The 22,450-nt window shown below is 41.7% G+C and overlaps 1 non-coding gene across 1 annotated transcript; it reads left to right on the top strand.

The window, feature by feature from the left end:
* The first annotated feature begins 16,798 nt into the window (after nt 1–16,798).
* LOC129147351 (U1 spliceosomal RNA) lies at nt 16,799–16,962 on the top strand. Its single transcript, XR_008554729.1, has one exon. It is a non-coding gene; the product is annotated as a U1 spliceosomal RNA (small nuclear RNA).
* The last annotated feature ends 5,488 nt before the right edge of the window (nt 16,963–22,450 follow it).

Raw genomic sequence — 22,450 nt, 5'->3', positions numbered from 1 at the left:
CAGTGTTGGGAAACACATGAAATTATGTTTCAAGATTAGTCCTTGGAATTTCATAATTCCTCCAAAGTGAACTGCAGTAGGGAATGACACTAGCTATCACCTATAGTACTCATTGTATTTGTTTAAATGTAGTCTGTTTTTACTCTGTGTCTATTTTCTCGTGAATTATTATTTTCCTTCTGTGTGCACATTGCTTATATTCTGTCTCAGAGGGATACTCAAGATTAATTAGTGGCCCCCAATGTATAGAAAGTGACAACTTCTGCAGTTTATCATAGGGGAATATCATCAATTATTTTCCTCTACAAATCCAGATGAATATATTTTGAATAATAGTACAAATATTAAAGTGATACATAAACACATATGCTATGCCCATTATTTAAATTTACTGGGGTTATTTTGTCACTATGGATATAAAATTTTAATATCTGTTAAATATGATATCAGATGAATTACATAAATTTGAATAATTTTATTATGCAGAGTAGTATATTTCAAGACTTGTTTTTGTTGGATCATCAAAGCATATTGTTACAACTAATTCTTTATATCTATACAGATATAATATCTTCATATCTATAACTGAAAAGTCCTTTCTGTAAAATTAATATTCATCATAGCATATTTAGCTACATAAAATAAACAGTTTATTTTTAAAATCCAATTTAAAAATGGTATTTATCTGGAGATTGCATAACATTTTGCCCTATTTATCAATGTAGATTAACAACTTTTAAAATTAAGTATATACTCTGTACAAGGTATTGTGCTAGATGCTGTACAGAATTTAATTATGAATTAAAAATATCTACCTAAGCTTACACTCCATACAAGAGTTCAATGACTGCAGTAGTAAGGACTTGAGAAGGCATCATATGGATGTCACTGAGCATCATATGGCACCCGGTGGAGGACACGGATGTGAGACAGGCAAACGGGATAGGGAGAAGCTGTTTGAGTTGAAATCAAGCAAAGTACCATTCAGCAGGTACTTAATGAAGGGGTCATTCTGGGTAGGGAACAACCTGTAAATCAATGACACGACTGGATTAAAGCATGGACCCACTTCAGGAAAAAGGGATGGTTCTTTTTTTTTTTTCTTTTGTAGTATTTAAGGATAGCATAGAGTGGGACAAAACTGAATTATTTACTGACTCTTCACAGAATTATCAAGGCATATACTGATAGTTTTAGCACTATGGACTTTAAGAGTTCCTTTAATTTGAGAAATACCTAAAACAAAGCATTTTGGGGTCTGGATGCAGGGATCAGTAGATTTGATCAGGGATACATGCAGAAGTTCTGTTCTTACTACTTCAATCCCTATTCAATCCAGAAAAAGAAGAATCAAGGAAATTAGCTGAGAATAAGTTATTTTTTGTAACTCCCATGAATAATCAGAAAAAATATTATTTTAAAATAGATTTAAAAGGAAAAAAATAATTTTATGTTACAATGCGATATGACTTTTTGAAAGATATCTGTAACATTAGATAGTACAGGATGCTTTAGTATCTACACAAGATATTGATTTTTGCATCACATGAATTCTAAGATAAAGTTTTAATACCTCTAATGTCCATCAATAAGAGAAGTAGTTGAATGCATTATACTATGTCAACACTTGTGAATATTATGTAGCTACTAGAGGCTTGGTGCATGAAATTCGTGCATGGGGGGTGGTGTTCCTCAGCCAAGCCTGCACCCTCTCCAATCTGGGACCCCTCGAGGGATGTCTGACTGCCCATTTAGGCCCCATCCTGGTAGGATCGGGCCTAAACGGGCAGTCGGACATCCCTCTCACAATCCAGGACTGCTGGCTCCCAACTGCTCGCCTGCCTGCCTTCCTGATTGCCCCTAACCGCTTCTGCCTGCCAGCCTGATCACCCCCTAACCACTCCGCTGCCAGCCTGATTGATCCCTAACTGCTCCCCTGCCAACCTGATTGCCCCTAACTGCCCTCCCCTGCAGGCCTGGTCCCCCCAACTGCCCTTTCCTGCAGGCCTGGTCACCCCCAACTTCCCTCCTCTACCCTAACTGCCCTCCTCTGCAGGCTTGATTGCCCCAACTGCCCTCCCTTGTAGGCCTAGTCCCTCCCAACTGCCCTCCCCTGCTGGCCTGATCACCCACAACTGCCGTCCCTTGCAGGTCTGGTCCCTCCCAACTGCCCTCCCCTGCTGGCCATCTTGTGGTGGCCATATTGTGTCCACATGGGGGCAGCCATCTTTGACCACATAGGGGCAGCCATCTTGTGTGTTGGAGTGAGGGTCAGTTTGCATATTACTCTTTTATTAGATAGGATTACAAAATAAATTTGTTGGGTCTATAGCTATTGTACTGAGGAATTTCTAATATGTCTTTATCAAGTGAGAAAAGCCAGTTACAAGATAACATGCTTATTGTGAACCCAGATTTTATAAGATGTGTCTTGTGTACAATTTTGTGTATCATGTGATTACTATGGTAAAACAATGCAAAAGGATACATTGTAGGGTTTTAGCATTAATGGCTACAGGGTCAGGGATATCTATTCCTTTGAACATCTCTTAAATGTTCCAATAAAATCATATTTGTACAATCTATCTATATATATAAAAGCCAAGTGACCAGAACGACTGGAACAAATGGAATGACCAGAAGAAACGGAATGACCGGTTGCTATGACGCACACTGTGGCCTGCCAACTGGCCCAATGGGGGCGGGGCCAGCCAGCCAACCTCCCATATCCCCTCCTCCTGGCCGGCCGGTGGGACTCTACCCGTGCACAAATTCGTGCACCGGGCCTCTAGTAAGAGTTTATCAGAATCTATGAGTTTAGAAACACAGTTGAGTAACAGAATAAAATAAATTGGTAATTGGAGATAATTAATGCTTATATCTTCCCTGATGCACAGGCTTTTTGTGGTGGGGAATCTCCTGATGACACACTTGGTTCAGTGTGGCTAGAGCTATGCAGATGGGAAGCAGCCCATACAATGTGCTCCTGGACACCAGCCTAATCACTTTTAATAAGCTCCCTTTCTTGGGCAAATTGCAACCTGTTTGTCCCTCTCTAGAAAATAAAAAATTCTCTTCCACCTCCAAAACCCTATGATTTTTATGATAAATACTAGCTAAAAAAATTATAAGTTCAGGGCAAACTTCCCTCTCTATTGTAGATGTAGGCTGTCTTTATTTTGCCTTGAAAGAACAGATGAATTATTACTCAAATAGGTGATGTGGACATTGAGAGCAGGAGGTTTGACTTTATATAATGCAAGTAACTGTCTGAACTTAGAGCTGATTTAATATAATACTGTTCAGAAATTGAATCGATTATTTTTTAGGTCACTCTTGCAGTAATCAGTTGGGAAAATAACTTAGAGCTCAGGGTGCTTGGGTTGCCTGTCATCGAACAAAAGGAATGTAAAATAACTAGGGGACAAAGAATGAGCTAACAGCCCTCTGGGTAGTTGAAATGTGTCCCCATCACTTGGATTATTTTGAGGCAGGAAGAGATAGTGGCTTCCGTTGTGTGAGATTCTCTTACTTGGCCTTTCTTCTGAGACCTTCATGACTTGAAGAGTCAAGGGCTGGTTGCTCCTTTCCTTATAAACAAGAGCATATAAAAATGAGGAAAGTACTTATTAGACATTCTCTGCAAAGAGATTTTTGTACAGAACCTGTGTTTTTACTGTAACTGAATTGTTTTCAGTTCAAAATATTTGAAGTTTAGCATCATCTCCAAACATGTGCTTCTTTCCACCCTTTGGCTTTTACGATTTAGCTTTTAACACACGAGTCACCAACAAAACAGGGTCGTTTCCTAAATGTGGTGGTATCTCTGAACCACAAATTAATGAAAATGGACGAGTGTAACTGCCAAACCCCAACAGTGCCTCCTGTGTCTGTAATCTTGCTTTGAGCTGGCACAAATGCATGTGTTCTACATCTGTATTAGAGAGTTTAGCCTTGACATTCCTTCGTCCCATGCAATATTTGTTAAATAAGAGAAAAAGAAAGGAGCAGACATGCTTCACCCAGATGTGATGTTTAGTCAGCCTGGAAATTCTTTCACCACGGCTTTACCGTCACAGAGCTGCACCGAGCCAGTGCTGGCCTCCTGCATCCAATTTAAATTGATGATTGCTGGTGACTTATTATCCAAATTTCTAATCAGCTAATTACAGTACATGTGCTGTGCAGAACAAGAGGGCTGCAATTTATGCCAATAGAAGTTTTATTCTCAGTTTCATATTGACAGATTCTACATTTAATTAATGATCTCCTGTGTGAGCCTCTTTAACTTTTGAGTGCCTTTAAAAAGTTAGAAAAAAAAAAAGAATCCAAATCATTTTGAAAGTTTTATCAAAACACAAGGTCATGTGTCACAACTTTATTATATTCATTCCTGGAAAGCAATGCACAATGATTTTGACTGGTGATCCTCACTATTTTCTCTCAATCTGAGATGCCAGATAACGAGGATATTGTTTTTGTTCTTTCCACCTTCCCTTATCTTTCTTCTCTTGCACCTTCTTTTTCCACTCCTCTTTCTCTTTGCCCTTCCAAACTATAAGCCATGTTTAGTTATGCTAATTAAGTAACATAAATGAAGAATGGGTTAATAAATGTTTCCATTTTATAATATATTCTCTAATCTGACACTATGGTTTTGAAGCATATAAAGTTGTGTTTTTTTTTAAAGATTTGTAACTGGATTTCAAAGAGGTTTTTCAATTCTTTCAATATATAAGTACTTCTAAAGCACTGAATAATAAAGTGTAAGAATATAGTTTATTGTTCAAGTATAATAACAATTCTCCTTAAAATAGCATCTGTCAAGTAATACATATATATGCTACTTATCTTATTTACTATTACATTAAATATATTACTTAATTGTTCATGTGATTGAATTGATTTTTATATAAGCAGACAAAATATGGGAGCCAAGAGAAATGTTTCTAAGAAAAGTCATTTGAATACTTTGGAATTTTTGTTTAAAATTGCAGTTAAATTAGGTGTAAAAAAACAATGATAAGGTACTGGGAAAAAAATCATTAACACCTAGATGATTTGGGTGGGGAATTTGCTTCTAAAGTATTTAGAACTTTCTGCTGTGTTTTAAAGAAATAAGTACTAAACTTCATAGATGATACATTGGAGTAATTCATGTAAAAAGATTTTAAGAATCTTCAAGGAGCAGCTACTTGCATAGAAAAGACCTTATCTATAGGTGAAAAGTGGCCACTATGTGGACCTTTGTATATTTTATATAAAAAATTAAGTTTGTATCCTTTCATAATTCTTTCCTTCACTGTTTCTTTTTTTTTGCACACACAGACTAATTGTGTCAGTTAAGAGGACTTATACTATAATTCAACTATGACATTGCCTACCAACCCTCTCTCATGATTCTTGTCTTGAGATTGAAAGACAAGATATTAAAAATCTATAACCATTTGCAACTTAATTGTGTAAGTCATGATTTTCTTGATATTGTAAAACCTAAAAGAAATTCAGAAATATGCGAAAAAGTACAGCTGATAGACATGAAAATAAATGTTACTCAGATCCCCTTCTTTCAAATATCTCTCAAACAACCTCAGTATTTTCACTGATGAACACAAAATAAGTAAATATTATAAATGTAAACCTCAGCAAGAAACCCTACAGCACATTTTATATAGGGAATCTATGTAGGTTTTCATCTGAAGAGATTGTATCACAAAAATGTTTCAAATGCTCTATTTTAGAGTATAAAAAAATGATGCAGACCCTGCCCGGGCTTTCAAGAAGCAAGATTAAGGAGAACATCACATTGACACAAAGGGAATAAGAGAGACTTTGCCCAGGAAGTGTGGCTTAAACTCAACCTTAAAATAATAAGCAGTTTTTTGGAAGATAGCTAGAGGGAAAGGTAATTGCAGAGAGAGGAAACTAGACTAGTAAAAGGCCATACAAGAGAAGCTGAAAGTTCTTATAGAGAAGGGAAGAAACTTTTTAAGTAAGTTGGCATTCTTGACCCACTGATGTTGCTTGAGTCTGAAAATGATGACAATAATTAATTTATGGAGCATCTGTTATAATGGGTATAAAGTATTCTGGGACAACCTGTGAAACAATGAGATAACACTTCATTTTGATTTGATGGATATATATATTTTGGGTGGGAGAGGAGACCAGAGGCAGATATACCAATACTAATGCTGCACAATACAAAATAATTCTTGCCCAGCCCTAGTGGCTCAGTGGTTGAGCGTCAACCTATGAACCAGGAAGTCATGGTTTGATTCCCAGTCAGGGCACATGCCTGGGTTGCGGGCTTGATCCCCAGTAAGGGGCATGCAGGAGGCAGCTGATCAAGAATTCTCTCTCATCATTGATGTTTCTCTCCTCCTCTCCCTTCCTCTGTGAAATCAATAAAAATATGTATTTTTTATAAATACCACAAAGTAATTCTTGAACTTAGTAAAGCAGTCTCCCCTCATTTTAAGGCAATTGCTATTAATTTTTAAAATGATTTTCAAATAAGTAAATTTTAAATTAAAAAGTTTTCATTTTCTTCTACTTTATTTGTCCTTATCCCTTATATTAAGAAAAGCCACCATTAAATTAGTGTCTTGAAAACATTTGACTAATATAAAGTGAATAATTAATTTAAAAAATCGTTAGACAAAAACTAAATATTATTTCTAAGTACAATGAAAGGTAAAAGACACATAATTTTATTGTGAAGAAAAATAAAATATTTGCTCAAGTTGTATTATTATTAAAATGACACTAAAATTGGATTTTAAAATGTTTTTGAAAGATTTTTAATTGTTGTCATATGGTTCAGTTTCAGTTACACTTAAGAAAAAATGTCTTCTTAAGGCAGAGGAGTTTCCTTCCATAAATCACTGAAGAATATGTTCCTTACAAAATTGACATTCGCTTTATACATGATTAATAGGGAAAAAAGTATAATTGTATCACTTTTTTGAATTCTGTACAGGCTACCAGTTGAGAGGTTAGCTTTTAAATAAGCAAAATGGTGCTTAATTTAATAATATATGATATAAGAAAATATGAATAGAGTCTATATGTGGAATAATTTTAAAATATGTTGGGAAAGTTAATATTTTTAGAATTCATAGCACTTATATATTGATAGCTATAATTTTTGTGTATTAAGGTGCTTGTTTTTATAAATAAAAATTTTAAATTAATATTTAATGAAAAAATTTTGAAACATCAATAAGACAAAACAATTGTTTGCTATACAAAATTCCCCAAAATACTTTGTAGAATATATCTTTTGTGTATGCATAAAACTATGTAAACTACATTTTTTTTGCTATTTTATAATAGAAATTTAACTGACAAATCAGTTTATTACTCCAGTTCTTTCTTTTTAAATATGTTTTTATTGATTTCAGACAGAGGAAGGGAGAGGGAGAAAGAGATAGAAACAATGATGAGAGAGAATCATTGCTCAAATGCCTCCTGCATGCCCCCTACTGGTGATTGAGCCTACAACCCAGGCATGTGCCCTGACTGGGAATCAAACTGTGACCTCCTGGTTCATGAGTTGATGCTCTACCACTGAGCAACACTGGCCGGGCTACTTCAGTTCTTTACTCAGGTTGTCCTTTTAGCCCCTTTTAATATTCTCAAACATTTTTCAATAATGTGATCTTAATGCCTTACACAAATGTTATCATATTGATGTACTATAGTATATGTTATTTACCCAATTATCTATGGTGGCCATTTACACTGTTTCTCATTGTCTCTAATGTAACCATGGAGATTAGTTGCCTGATACCTAAATATTCATGCCTATCTCTTGGAGGACAGTATAGGGATATAGGCAGTATATATCTTTTTATTTTTAATTATCACATGAGGATTTTTTTCCCATTGATATATATTTTTAATATATTTTATTGATTTTTTACAGAGAGGAAGGGAGAGGGATAGAGAGCTAGAAACATCGATGAGAGAGAAATATCAATCAGCCACCTCCTGCACACCCCCTACAGGAGATGTGCACGCAACCAAGGTACATGCCCTTGGACCGGAATTGAACCCGGGACGCTTCAGTCTGCAGGCCGACGCTCTATCCACTGAGCCAAACCGGTTTCAGCCCCATTGATATTTTTAGAGAGAGTAAAGGGGAAAGAGGAGAGGGAAGAGAGAGAAACATCAATGTAAGAGACACACATCGATTGGTTGCCTCCCACACATGCCTCAACTGAGTACGAGGTCTGAGGTACCTGCTCTTGACAGGGAATTGAACCCTCAACCCTTTGGTCCCTGGGCTGATGCACCAACCACTGAGCAAAACTGGCCAGGGCAGGCAGTATCTTAATGCTTTTGAAATAGGTTATGAAATAGCTATCCAATTTATATGCCTACTTTCTCTAAATTCTCCCATCCTAGGTAGTATCTTTGTTTCATTTTTGTTATTTTTTATAGTTTCTGCTTAGAAATAATTTTTTTATATTGAACTTTCTTTGACTATTTGTCTCTTTTGTGTAATTTTAACATTAATATACTTTTCTGTGAATTTATATGGGTGCCTTTTATCACATAGGTTGCAAGTGTTTTGTCAGTTCTTGCTCTTCACTTTGATATTTTGTTTATGTGCATTTCGGAAATGCAGATATTTAGAATTTGATGAGTCTATTCTGAGGAATTTGCTTCCCTGTCTGGACTGTTAGGTGCATGCACACTTGTTTGTGGGTGGGGGTAGATGTGTGTGTGTGTGTGTGTGTGTGTGTGTGTGTGTGTGTCTGTGTGTGTGTGTGTGTGTGTGTGTGGTGGGGCTGTGTTAAAGAGGAACATAAAAGGGAAAAGCACTCAGGTAAATTTTGAAATATTTCCCTACTACGTATTATTCAATTTCATTCAGGACAAAGTCAAAGAGCCTCTGTAAAAAATTCATATATTTTTGAATTTGAGAATTCACTTAAGTTGCAAGTTTTGAGATCTTAAAAATGTTATGGGGCTAATGAATTCTCTCTAAAAGGAAGATATTACTTTTACAATCAGAAACCAGAATGTATGCTACCCAAAATCAATGTATTTGAGTGGTTTTGAAAATACAGAAGAGAGAATTTCTAGGAAGATGAAAAGCTACATTTATGCTAAAAAGAGGTAAAAATCAGTGCTGAGTCTCACAGAACACTCAAGACCAAGTAAGCTGTAATTGGCACAACAGAAACTTTATCTGATGAGAACTTAAAGCTGACTACATGGTTGCCAATAAATGTTTCCCATTAGAAGTGACACTGTACATTTTAGATGATGAAATGCTGTTGTTAGTGGATATAGAACTTTCAACGGTGCCAAAAATATTTCATCAGCTGGATTCTCTGCATGCGGTAAAATTTCACCAAGTACAAAAATTTTATGAACAATATTTTATAAAACGTGTATTTATACATTTGGCAAAACTATAGAGAAAAGCAAGAAATGAAAAACATAAATTTTAGGTTAGTAGTTACCTCTGGGAGGGAGAGAAGGGGGTGTGATTCAAGAGAGAAGGGTTAACTAGGGGACAACAATGGTACTGAGAATGTTTAAATTGGTGGTGTTACACAGGTTTTTAAAATTGTTTCTTATCCTGGCCAGTGTGGCTCAGTTGGTTGAGCATCTGTCCTGTGCACCAAAGGATCACCGGTTCGATTTCTGGTCAGGGATGTTTCTCTCTCACATTGATGTTTCTCTATCTACCTCTCTCTTCCTCTCTCTCTAAAAAATCAATTACAAATACTCTTAAAATTATTATTTATTATATATGGATTATATATAGGCTTTGTTTGAATAAGCTATTAAATATTTTAATAATTAATTTTTTAAATCATGAAAATATTTTTAATGATTGCAGTAATGATTGGTATTTACTGAATGTGTCCTGTGTGCCAGGCATGACCCTCACATTCTGATTCCCTTTGCCCCATCCTATTCCCACACTCTATTGACTTCTTACCATGTTGCTCTGCCTCTGTTGCTCCCTCACTCATCCCTAGTGGATGTCCCTCTTAATTGACTGTCCAGATTTTTCAGAAGAAATACCCTGAGTAAGTTCTCCCCAAACAGCATATAATGAGCTTGAGCTACTAAACCTGACTCATCTCCAATTTACTTATCTTACCTCCGCTCCATTGCCACAGAGTCTCAGATTCATGTCTGCATGTTTTCCAGATGGAGAATCAGGGGCTCTAAAAAACTAACACAGGAAAGTTGTTAATAAAAGACATAGAACCTCTTCTCTCCTTTGTCTCACATGATCAATGAACTTCAGAGGCAATGCCTTTGCTGTTTACTTCAAACCATAAACTGATGTTTAATTTTCACCCCAAACCTCTTTTCTCAGCTCCATACTTTATATTTAGCTGCATTCTCTACTTGTTATCTAACATACATAAAATTGAGTACATAATTCCTCACACTTACCCCGAACATCTTCTTCCTGGGCCATGACTTGAAGAATTGCAGGGCTAGTGACAGTCATGCAGATGAGACACACAGGGGGCATCCTAAAGTCATCCCCTCCCTCACCTGTCTATTTCCAGTGACTCACCTTTGCCATCTGTTTCCTGTTCTCTTTCCCTCTCACTGCTATAGTTTGGGGCTTCATTTTCACTCATCTAGGTTATATGTGTAGTGAAAAATAAAATTAAAAAATGATCTCCTTCTTGATCCACCATGTCACCTACTTAAATCATTCTCTACACAGAGTGAACATTCAAGAACGCTGATCTGTCCACGCCGTGCCCCTGTTCAGAAATCATTATGTGTCCTCAGTGCTCATATCAGTGGCCTCCAAAGCACAAACCTCAAAGGTGGTCAAGGCAAACCAGTGGAGGGCCTGGAAAAAGTATTAGCACTTATATTTGTCTTTTTAAATTTATTTTAATTGAGATGTAATTGACTTACTAACATTATGTAAGATTAAGACATTCAACTTGATTTGATACATTTATATGTTGCAATAGGATTATCATTTTAGCTAATACCTTTATCATGACATATAATAACCATTTCTTTTTTATTTTTTAATGTAAAAATTAGGAAGAAATATATCTTTCTTAAAATTAAAATGTGAATTGACACTGAGTGTCTTTTCATTCAATCAATATATTCTATGCCCATTGGTTATGAAGAGTAACTAGATATAGTGAGGAAAGTGTGGGGATTTGAAAACTTGAGGAGTTGGCAGTGGTACCTTGTTTACTTTCAGTATATATTGACATATTGCACTTTACATGTGCCAAGTTAAGTGGATTTACTAATTATAACTTCTAGTTTTAATTGAACTAACCCTCAGAAAATGGACAAGAAAGTAAGAACTAGTTCTGCAGTAGAGAGGGAAAAAGAGGAGGGAGGGAGGGAAGGGAAGGGAAGGACAGGGAAGGGAAGGGAAGGAAAGGGAAGGGAAGGGAAGAAAGAAAGAAACAGGGAAAGAAGGGAAGAAAAGAGGGAGGGGAAGAAAGAAAGCCTGATTGTTAGGAATAATACTGATGGTAAAAACAAAGTAATAATTAAAAAGTGGCAGAACTGACCCTTCTACATAAAGTAGAAGCACATAGCATTCACATTAGAGCTGATTCATTAATTAGAATGACAAGAAGTTGGTCAAACTAGATTTTAACAAGATGATAATGGAAATATGGATTTACAGCCACTATATTTAACAGTAAATCTTGCCAGAAGTGTATAATAAGCCTTCAGACATTAGTAATGAAAGTATGAAGTCTCAGTTATTTACAAGTTAAGCACCTAAAACATGAAAGCAAATCATTTTTGAAGCAAACTCTTGCTTGTTATGGGAGAGAGCATTTTGAAAACTTCCCAGTATTATTTCATTGCTGAAAATAATTTATGGCAACTCCAAATAGTCATCTATGTATTCAAAATTGTATAAAATATATCTTTATTTTATTTTAAATGAAGAGGTTTTTGTGATTTTAGAAACTATTTGTTAAAAATTACAACTTTCTGACACATTATTGAACACATTTTCTAAACGAGGAAAAGCTATTATTGGGCACACTGCACACCTGATTAAACAAGACATTTATTCTATATAATAAAAGGCTAATATGCAAATAGACTGAATGGGGGCACAACTGGAACAACCGAACAACCAGTCGCTTTGACATGCGCTGACCACCAAGGGGCATGTGTGGAACATGGCGGGTGTCGGCTGCAGTGGGATGGTGGAGCAGGTGAGCAGGGGTCCAGACCAAGGTGGGGCGCTGGGCGCTGCCATTTGGGCGAGCCTCTGGTGGTTACTGAAAATCCCTTGCTCCCACACACCATAGTCTCGCCCGGCGATTGCACCTGCTGCCGGCGCCTGCACCTGGAACCCTACACTGGCCCTGATTGCTTGGTGCAGTTATTGGGTTCGAGCAGTGGCTGCTGGCCCCAATTGCCTTTCAGGGCTTCTTCTCCTCCCCCATCTCCTGATGGGAGATTGGGGCTGGCAGCTGCCTCTCGCACCTGCTGCTGGCAACAGCCCCACTCATACCTGCAGCCGGTGCCAGAGCCACTGCTTGTACCCACTGCTGGTGCCCAGTGCTGGTCCCGATAACTTGGCACCGTCAGCAGATGTGAGCAGTGGCTGCTGGCCCTGATTGCCCCTGAGGGCTTCTCCACCTCCCCCTGCTCCTGAGAGGTGATCAGGGCAGCAGCCACTGCTTGCACCTGCTGATGGCACTGGCCTCAACCGCTTGGCGGTGGTGGGAGTGGGGCTACTGGCAGACAGGGGACCAGGGGCACGGTAGGAGGGGCCGGGCAGGCATGTGGAGGATGGGCCGAGACCCGACCCTGTGCCTACCACAGCCTCGCCACCCACAGTTCCTTTTAAGGTGCACGAATTCGTGCACTGGGCCCCAAACAAACAAACAAATAAATAAATAAAATATATAATTCATTTCAATTAATTTTCTACAAAAAAAATAACAACACACTGATTAGCATTAAGGAAGATGGAAATTTGCTAATGGTATTTTAACCAAAACAATCGCATGATTTTTAGATGAAATTTAAAAATGAGTATATCTTGGGTTATAATTTTGTTACTTGCAGCTAAGTAAGTTTGTGAGCTATCTTTTTTTAGTTCTGACAGATATCAAGAGCAAGTGAGAAACAGATCCAAGTTTAGAGCTAGATTTTTAAAGCACATTTTACTATTTTATGTAAATTTGGAAGGAAAATGAAACATCTTTATTTTTAAATATTCTACATTTTACCTCTAGCTCATTCTTTTAAAATATATATTTTACTTGCTTTAACATAAATACAAGGTCCTAATATATAAAAAGCCTGGGTCGTAACTACCAGTAACCACCAAGACTGAACCAACCGGAAGTCAGTCCTACAATCAGTCCTGCTTCCACTGCAGTTGTGGTACCCCAGCACTGACTGCTGAGGGGGCTGCGTATCAGGGCCAGAGAGAGGCCTGAAGAGAGAAGCAGGGACTGATTCGTTGCCTCTGTGGCAGCTTTTGATCAGCACTTGCCTCTCTCTTTCTCTCCAGCAGCCACACCTCCATTTCTCTCCAAGCCTCCGCCTGGGCTGCTGATCAGCCTCACCTTTCTGATCAGGCCCCATTTATAGGCCCAGTGATGCTGACTGGCATATGAACTGACAAATCAGAACCAAATGTGGGTGCTGTGGGGAGCGAATGGCTGCCTAGGAGGGGGAGCTTTTGACGCTGACTGGCACAGAGACCGACCAATCAGAACCAAATCTGGGTGCTGTGGGGAGCCAGTGGCTGCCTAGGAGGTGGAGCTTTTGATGCTGACTGGCATAGAAACCGACCAATCAGAACCAAATTGACCAGAAGAGGAGGGCAGTTGGGGCAGAGATCAGACCGGCAGGGAAGGACAGTTAGGGGTGATCAGGCAGGCAGGCAGGCAGGCAGGTGAGCAGTTAGGAGCCAGTGGTCCCAGATTGCAAGAGGAATGTTCCCAATTGGAGAGGGTGCAGTCTGGGCTGAGGGAACCCCCCCTCCATGCACAAATTTCGTGCACTGGGCCTCTAGTAGTAAAATAATAAATGTAGGTATTGATTTATCTATTTAAAATAAACAAAAACTGGATAGAAACTTAAAACACTTGTTTTGTATTATATTTTTACTGCTAGTGCATCTTCTAAAAAAGAAATGATAAAATTTACATAAATTTAGGATATTTATGGAATATAGGATATTTAAAAAAGACAGGATAAAATTAAAAGTTTTAACATGATAAAAGGCCACTCATAATCCTAACCATCTAATTTAAATAATGTGCATAATACATTTTACTATCTGGTTTCCCCATTCTCTTAGAAGAAGGTACTTATGAAGTAGGCACCGCATAAAAGTGTGATGATAACTGACATCCTGAGAGCAAAGGAAAAATTAGAGACTGTTTCAACAGTGGTTACTCAATTATACAATGCTTTTATATAATACAAGAATAGATACTAATGATGGTATCAAAAAAGAATTTATTTTTATATTAAAACTAGAGGCCTGGTGCACGAAATTTGTGCATGGGAGGGGGGGTGTCCCTCAGCCCAGCCTGCACCCTCTCCAATCTGGGATCCCTCGCACAATTCAGGACTGCTGGCTCCCAACTTCTTGCCTGCCTGCCTTCCTGATTGCCCCTAACCGCTTCTGCCTGCCAGCCTGCTCACCCCCTAACCACTCCCCTGCCAGCCTGATTGATGCCTAACTGCTCCCCTGCCAGCCTGATTGCCCCTAACTGCCCTCGCCTGCAAGCCTGGTCACCCCTCACTGCCCTCCCCTGCAGGCTTGATCGCCCCCAACTGCCCTTGCTTGCAGGCCTGGTACCTCCCAACTGTCCTCCCCTGCTGGCCCAATTGCCCACAACTGCCCTCCCTTGCAGACCTGGTCCCTCCCAACTGCCCTCCCCTGCTGGCCATCTTGTGGTGGCCATCTTGTGTCCACATGGGGGCAGGATCTTTGACCACATAGGGGGAGCCATCTTATGTGTTGGAGTGATGGTCAATCTGCATATTACTCTTTTATTAGATAGGATAGAGGCCTGGTGCATGGGTGGGGCCAGCTGGTTTGCCCTGAAGGGTGTCCCGGATCAGGGTGGGGGTTCCCTTGGGGTGTGGAGAGGCCTGGGTGAGGGGCCTGTGGTGGTTTGCAGGCCAGCCACGCCCCCTGGCGACCCAAGGGGAGGCCCTCATATCTGGGATTTATTTATCTTCTATAATTGAAACTTTGTAGCCTGCAGCGAAGCCAAGCCTCCTGCTCACTCCGTGGCTTCAGCCATTTCTGTTGGAATTTATTTATCTTCTATAATTGAAACTTTGTAGCCTTAAGCAGAGGCCAAGGCAGGCCAGGGCTGCAGAAGCTTGGCTTCCTCCATCGCCAAAGACAACCCTAGCTTCCTGCTCTCTCCAGCTCTGTGGCTGCCACCATTTTTGTTGGGAATTATTTATCTTTTATAATTGAAACTTTGTAGCATTGAGTGGAGGCCTGGGCCAGCCAGGGTGTGAGGAAATCTTGGCTTCCTCCATCGCTGGGAAACCCAAACCTCCCTCCTGCTCTCTCCGTGGCCGCAGCCATCTTGGTTGGGGTTAATTTGCACACTCATTCCAGATTGACTGGTGGGCATGGCTGCTGGGTGTGACTTGTGGGTGTAGCGGAGGTATGGTCAATTTGCATATTACTCTTTTATTAGATAGGATGTTTTTTTTATTTTCACTGAAATACTTCAAAGTTTATTACTTGAGATATTATACTTCAATATTGAAAAAATTATAGTCTAAAATGTTTTATTTTGATAGATTATAAAATAGTGTAGTGTTCTTGCTGGACTTTTCATGTGTTTTATAAAATTATTCACTGCCATCAAGTATGTGTCCAATTTGTTCACATATTGGTAATATCTGTTATGTGTATGGAGGTGTGTATAGCATGCTGATTAAGAAGAATCTATTTTTATATATGAATGTGGTAGGTAGACATTAAGCTGACTTCACTGCAGATGCTCACTCATTGTGTTACTACATTCAGGTACAAAATTTGCTTCAAAGTATAGCTAACCTGATTATAAAGTTCCATGATGCTGGGATACTGGGGAATAATCAGCATTTTCTGAAAGCTAATTGATCAGATCAGCAATGTCAATACACTATTAGATTCATGTGTTTTGAATGTTTGGGTATTTTTCTATTTGCTCATGTTCAAGGAAAATATACCACATTTAGTGATTCATTACACACTCAGGATAAAGGGGTGCCTGTAAAAATGAAAGGCATAAAGTTAGATGACAGGATTTAGGTGGTATTTATTAGTCAGTGTATGTGGCTCATTCAATTTTCATGAACTCTGCAGTGCTCCAAAATCCTGATAATTTTTATTAGATTTAACAAGACTTTACTAAATAATGTGTACATGGTCCTTGGACTCTATTTTCAGCCTTTATGTCACTCTTTGTTTTAGTTCTGATTAATCTATCATCAATTTTCTAATATAAATGAATGATTTACCTAAAGCTAAAATCTTAGTAGAAAATTAAAGTACAGAAATGTAAGAGCATTCACAGATATACCACCTATATAACACTAATTTATTAATTTGTGCAATTGTACATTCTTTATTCTATTATTCTTAAATAATAATAGGTAATTTCATTTATTTAGGTAATAAATATTCCAAAATTCTGTTTTCTCAACACTTTGGTCAGACTCCCAAAATGGAATATTTTTATAAAAGACATTAAGGCTCAATCCTAAGGCGTTACCACATAATTATCAGTATTAACTGATTTTTATTCAAAAATAATGCCCCCCCATACTTACCTGGCAGGGGAGATACCATGATCACCAAGGTGGTTTTCCCATTGCAAGGCTTATCCATTGCACTCCAGATGTGCTGACCCCTGCGATTTTCCCAAATGTGGGAAACTCGACTGCATAATTTGTGGTAGTGGGGGACTGCGTTCGCACTCTCCCCTGAAAAAAATAATAATAATGCCCCAGGAGTTTGTATTCTATACAGAATTAATGAAAGACAGTCAACATTTTTAATGAATCTGACTTACTAGACTAGACTTTTCCCATTAAATTATTGGTAACATATTGGTTGTGCATTTATCATTTCCAGTAATCTAACTTTTTGCTAAGCAATCTCTCCACCATGATGTGTAGAAAGGGTTTACTATGAAGGTGACACTAGAAAATACTAAAATAACCTCTCTCCCATTGGTGCCTGATACAATATCATTGAAATACCAATTTTAAAGATAAGTATTCTGGAATCATGGCAGGAATATATATCTCATGTGTCTTAAATTCAAATCTATAAAGGCTAGACAACTTAAACTGGGTAGACAAAATTGGTCTGGTAAATGGGTCCTGCAGCTGTGTTGGCCTCACAAATACTTTGCATATGTTATTTCTCGAAGACCAAATAAAAAAGCAATCCTCTCATCTTCCAAGGGCGTGAGAATATTCTTTTCTTTTAATAATAGTCCCAAACATGATCCTCATTGTATTTCCTTGAAGTGTTTGAAAGAGTGAGTAGGCACTTCTTCAACTTGAAGACACAGCTGTTCAGTGGATGAGGCACAAAAGAAGCCCAACAATATTCTCAAAGTGAAATTGCAATTGTAATTATGTGAATTTTAGCTACTGGAATCATAAACATGCAGCCTCACGAGGAGAGATGGAAAGCTGCCAACTGCAGTCTAGGAAAACATTCACACAAATCACAAAGAAATTTACATTTTTGTCACCTTCTTCCCTCTATTGGCATGTAAACCATCTCCTTTCTCTCTCTCTCTCTCTCTCTCTCTCTCTCTCTCTCTCTCTCTCTCTCGCTTTTTTCTTCTTGTTGAAGGTGGAAGTCTGGTGATTGGAAGTGGCTTTAATGATTTCCTCTCATCTGTTCATAATGAACAGCTGTACTAAATTGTGCAACATTTTGAATATGCATAGACCGCTGCTCAGCTCAGATGAAAAGAAAACTGTAACTTTATCTTCCTCACTGTTGCAGTGTTTGCATAAAACTTTTTAAAGGCACTTTAAAAAACTGGTGTGGAAAAATTATTATTACAGTTTAATACTGTACAGAATGGTCTATTATTGTTATGGGACCTTTGAGATATATTTTAAGTTACTTCCAGTATACTATGGAAATACTTAGCAATCTCTGATGAAAGATAGAGACATTTATCCTTGTTAAAATTTCTTAAAAACTCTATTTAGTATTTCTTTATGATCATCCCTCAAATTTATTTTCTATTGTTGATTGCCAATGGTAGTCATTTGCTCTTGTCAAAGCCACGTGAAATAATGTGCTTTTGCATCTATTTCTCCTCATTAGGACAGTGCTAGAACTTTGGGACTTTCATTAGTTTTCATATTTTTATTCAATTCTTGTGTCTGTCGAGCTACATATTTGTCCTACTTTCTAATCATTTAAACATTTTTTTGAAATTTTTAATTTTTAGAAAATGTTATCCCTCTGAAGGTTTCTTATTATTGCCTTAAAATTTAATTTATTATTTATAATACTAGCTTTCCCGTTGCAGGAAAAATCCTGCAATAGGATTTCCTGCTGCACTCTACCCCGCCTCCGCCCCGCCCTTGTCACCCGCCCCGCCTTCTCCTCCAGCCCGCCCGCGTTTCCCTTCGCCCCCGGCCCCGCCTCCGCCCCGCCCTTCTCCTCCCCCCCCCCCCCCAGCTTGCTTGCTTCTTGGAAGCTTTACTCCCTTCTGCAGCTCTTGGCTTCTTTGGACGCTGACTTGATATGCAAATTAGCCGCCATCTTTGGGGTAATTTGCATACTCGTCCTGATTGGCTGATGGGCTTGGCTTGGCTGGTGGGCGTGGCTTAGGTGTAGCAAAGGTGCGGTCAATTTGCATATTTGTCTATTATTATATAATATAGCTTCTGCGTTGTTCATAAAAAATCTCCAAACAAAAAAGAACATTGCTTATCATTTGCATTTGGGGTTCAGCATCTACTATTTAAACTAATGCTAAAAAGATGCATCTTTTTCTACATTTACCTTATTTCCTGTGGATCCTCAATGCTAAGTGATGCATCAGAAGGAAAATGAATACTTAAAGTATAAAAATTGTTTTAATACCCATTATTATGAATCGTGAAGTGGCAAATGATTTTAATGTAATCAGTGTTTTTAAAAATATTATCTGAATACTGATAATATAAAAATTTCATTTAAATATTTTTAAAATATACTACTTGTATGTCTCAAAATTATGAGCTATCTGGTGTTAGAATTGTTAATCATAACTAAATCTATTGTTCACGCTAAATCTTTGATTAGATTATTTTTTTTTTTTTTTTTTTTTTTTTTTTTTTTTTTTATGGCTGCCACGTGGCCGGTCCACTTCTCAGTTTCCGGCTCTGGACCAGGCCAGTGGTGCCCACACTCTTTTTTTTATTTTTTTTTTTTTTTATTATTATTTTTTTTTAAATTTCTTTATTGATTAAGGTGTCACATATTTGTCCTCATCCCCCCATTCCCATCCCACCCCTCTCCCCACGCATGCCCCAATCCCCTGTTGAACTTAACCGTTGGATAGGCTTATATGCATGCATACAGGTCCTTTGGTTGAACTCCCCCCCTCCCCCCACCCTCCCCCTACCCTCTTCTATCCTCCCTCTGAGGCCCGATAGTCCGATCGATGCCTCCTTGCTTCTGGTTCTGTTCTTGTTCCTCAGTCTATGTTGTTCATCATTTCCTCTAGATGAACGAGATCATATGTCACTAGATATATACTAATAAGAACTGAATGTGAGACGAGCAATAATATTTATGCTGTCAGGCAAATGAATCAATCTGTAGCGAGCTTCCCCCTGGACCAACAGTTCTTTTGAGACCCAATTTCGATGTCCAGTAGTTCCTTATGTGTACATGTCAGCACTGACCCCTCAGCTCTGGATGGTGGACAAATGGTGGTAACGGAGGTCCGACTCCCTCTGGTTTGGTCTCGGCCGAACCCAGGGGCACGGCGTCACCCGGACTAAGGGGCACGTGGCCTCACCCATACCCAAGGGGCGCGTGGTCTCACCCGGGCCTGGGACCCAGCCTCACCCGGATGGATCCAGGGGCGCACGGCCTCACCCGGACCTAGGATCTGGCTTCACCCGTACCCAGGGACGCTTGGCCTCTCCCAGACCCAGGGGCACGTGGCCTCACCCGGGCTTAGTTGCACAAGGCCTCACCTGGATCCAGGGACACATGGTCTCTCCCGGACCCAGGGACGCTTGGCCTCTCCCAGACCCAGGGCCACTTGGGCTCACCCGGGCCTAGGTGCACGAGGCCTCATCCGGATCCAGGGACGCATGGTCTCACCCGGACCCAGGGACGCTTGGCCTCTCCCAGACCCAGGGCCACTTGGGCTCACCCGGGCCTAGGTGCACGAGGCCTCACCCAGATCCAGGGACACACGGTCTCACCCAGACCCAGGAACGTTTGGCCACTCCCAGACCCAGGGCCACTTGGGCTCACCCGGGCCTAGGTGCACGAGGCCTCACCCAGATCCAGGGACGCATGGTCTCACCCGGACCCAGGGACGCTTGGCCTCTCCCAGACCCAGGGCCACTTGGGCTCACCCGGGCCTAGGTGCACGAGGCCTCATCCGGATCCAGGGACGCATGGTCTCACCCGGACCCAGGGACGCTTGGCCTCTCCCAGACCCAGGGCCACTTGGGCTCACCCGGGCCTAGGTGCACGAGGCCTCACCCGGATCCAGGGACACATGGTCTCACCCGGACCCAGGGATGCTTGGCCTCTCCCAGACCCAGGGCCACTTGGGCTCACCCGGGCCTAGGTGCACGAGGCCTCACCCGGATCCAGGGACGCATGGTCTCACCCGGACCCAGGGATGCTTGGCCTCTCCCCGACCCAGGGCCACTTGGGCTCACCCGGGCCTAGGTGCACGAGGCCTCACCCGGATCCAGGGACACACGGTCTCACCCAGAACCAGGAACGTTTGGCCACTCCCAGACCCAGGGCCACTTGGGCTCACCCGGGCCTAGGTGCACGAGGCCTCACCCAGATCCAGGGACAGATGGTCTCACCCGGACCCAGGGACGCTTAGCCTCTCCCAGACCCAGGGGCACATGGCCTCACCCGGGCCTAGGTGCACGAGGCCTCATCCGGATCCAGGGACACATGGTCTCACCCGGACCCAGGGACGCTTGGCCTCTCCCAGACCCAGGGCCACTTGGGCTCACCCGGGCCTAGGTGCACGAGGCCTCACCCGGATCCAGGGACACATGGTCTCACCCGGACTCAGGGATGCTTGGCCTCTCCCAGACCCAGGGCCACTTGGGCTCACCCGGGCCTAGGTGCACGAGGCGTCACCCGGATCCTGGGACACATGGTCTCACCCGGACCCAGGGATGCTTGGCCTCTCCCAGACCCAGGGCCACTTGGGCTCACCCGGGCCTAGGTGCACGAGGCCTCACCCGGATCCAGGGACACATGGTCTCACCCGGACCCAGGGACGCTTGGCCTCCCCCAGACCCAGGGCCACTTGGGCTCACCCGGGCCTAGGTGCACGAGGCCTCACCCGGATCCAGGGACACATGGTCTCACCCGGACCCAGGGACGCTTGGCCTCTCCCCGACCCAGGGCCACTTGGGCTCACCCGGGCCTAGGTGCACGAGGCCTCACCCGGATCCAGGGACACATGGTCTCACCCGGACTCAGGGATGCTCGGCCTCTCCCAGACTCAGGGCCACTTGGGCTCACCCGGGCCTAGGTGCACGAGGCGTCACCCGGATCCTGGGACACATGGTCTCACCCGGACCCAGGGATGCTTGGCCTCTCCCAGACCCAGGGCTACTTGGGCTCACCCGGGCCTAGGTGCACGAGGCCTCACCCGGATCCAGGGACACATGGTCTCACCCGGACCCAGGGACGCTTGGCCTCTCCCAGACCCAGGGCCACTTGGGCTCACCCGGGCCTAGGTGCACGAGGCCTCATCCGGATCCAGGGACGCATGGTCTCGCCCGGACCCAGGGACGCTTGGCCTCTCCCAGACCCAGGGGTACGTGGCCTCGCCCGGGCCTAGGTGCACAAGGCCTCACCCGGATCCAGGGATACATGGTCTCACCCGGACCCAGGGACGCTTGGCCTCTCCCAGACCCAGGGCCACTTGGGCTCACCCGGGCCTAGGTGCACGCGGCCTCACCCGGATCCAGGGACACATGGTCTCGCCTGGACCCAGGGGTGTGTGGGCTCTCCCAGACCCAGGGGCGCTTGGCCTCACCCGGGCACGGGATCCAGCGTCATCTGGGTCCAGGGGCACTTGGCCTCACCCGGACCCGGAGTCCGGCCTCACCTGGACCCAGGGGCATGTGGCCTCACCTAGACCCAGGGACTTGAGGCCTCACTTATACCCAGAGGCGTGTGACCACACCCGAGCCCAGAGGCGCGCAACCCCGCCCGCACCCGGGTCTCAGC

Source organism: Eptesicus fuscus, chromosome 2 (genome assembly GCF_027574615.1).
Source record: "Eptesicus fuscus isolate TK198812 chromosome 2, DD_ASM_mEF_20220401, whole genome shotgun sequence".
NCBI lineage: Eukaryota > Metazoa > Chordata > Mammalia > Chiroptera > Vespertilionidae > Eptesicus > Eptesicus fuscus.
The sequence above is the reverse complement of the archived record's forward strand: the minus strand, read 5'-3'. Positions and strand labels throughout refer to the sequence as shown.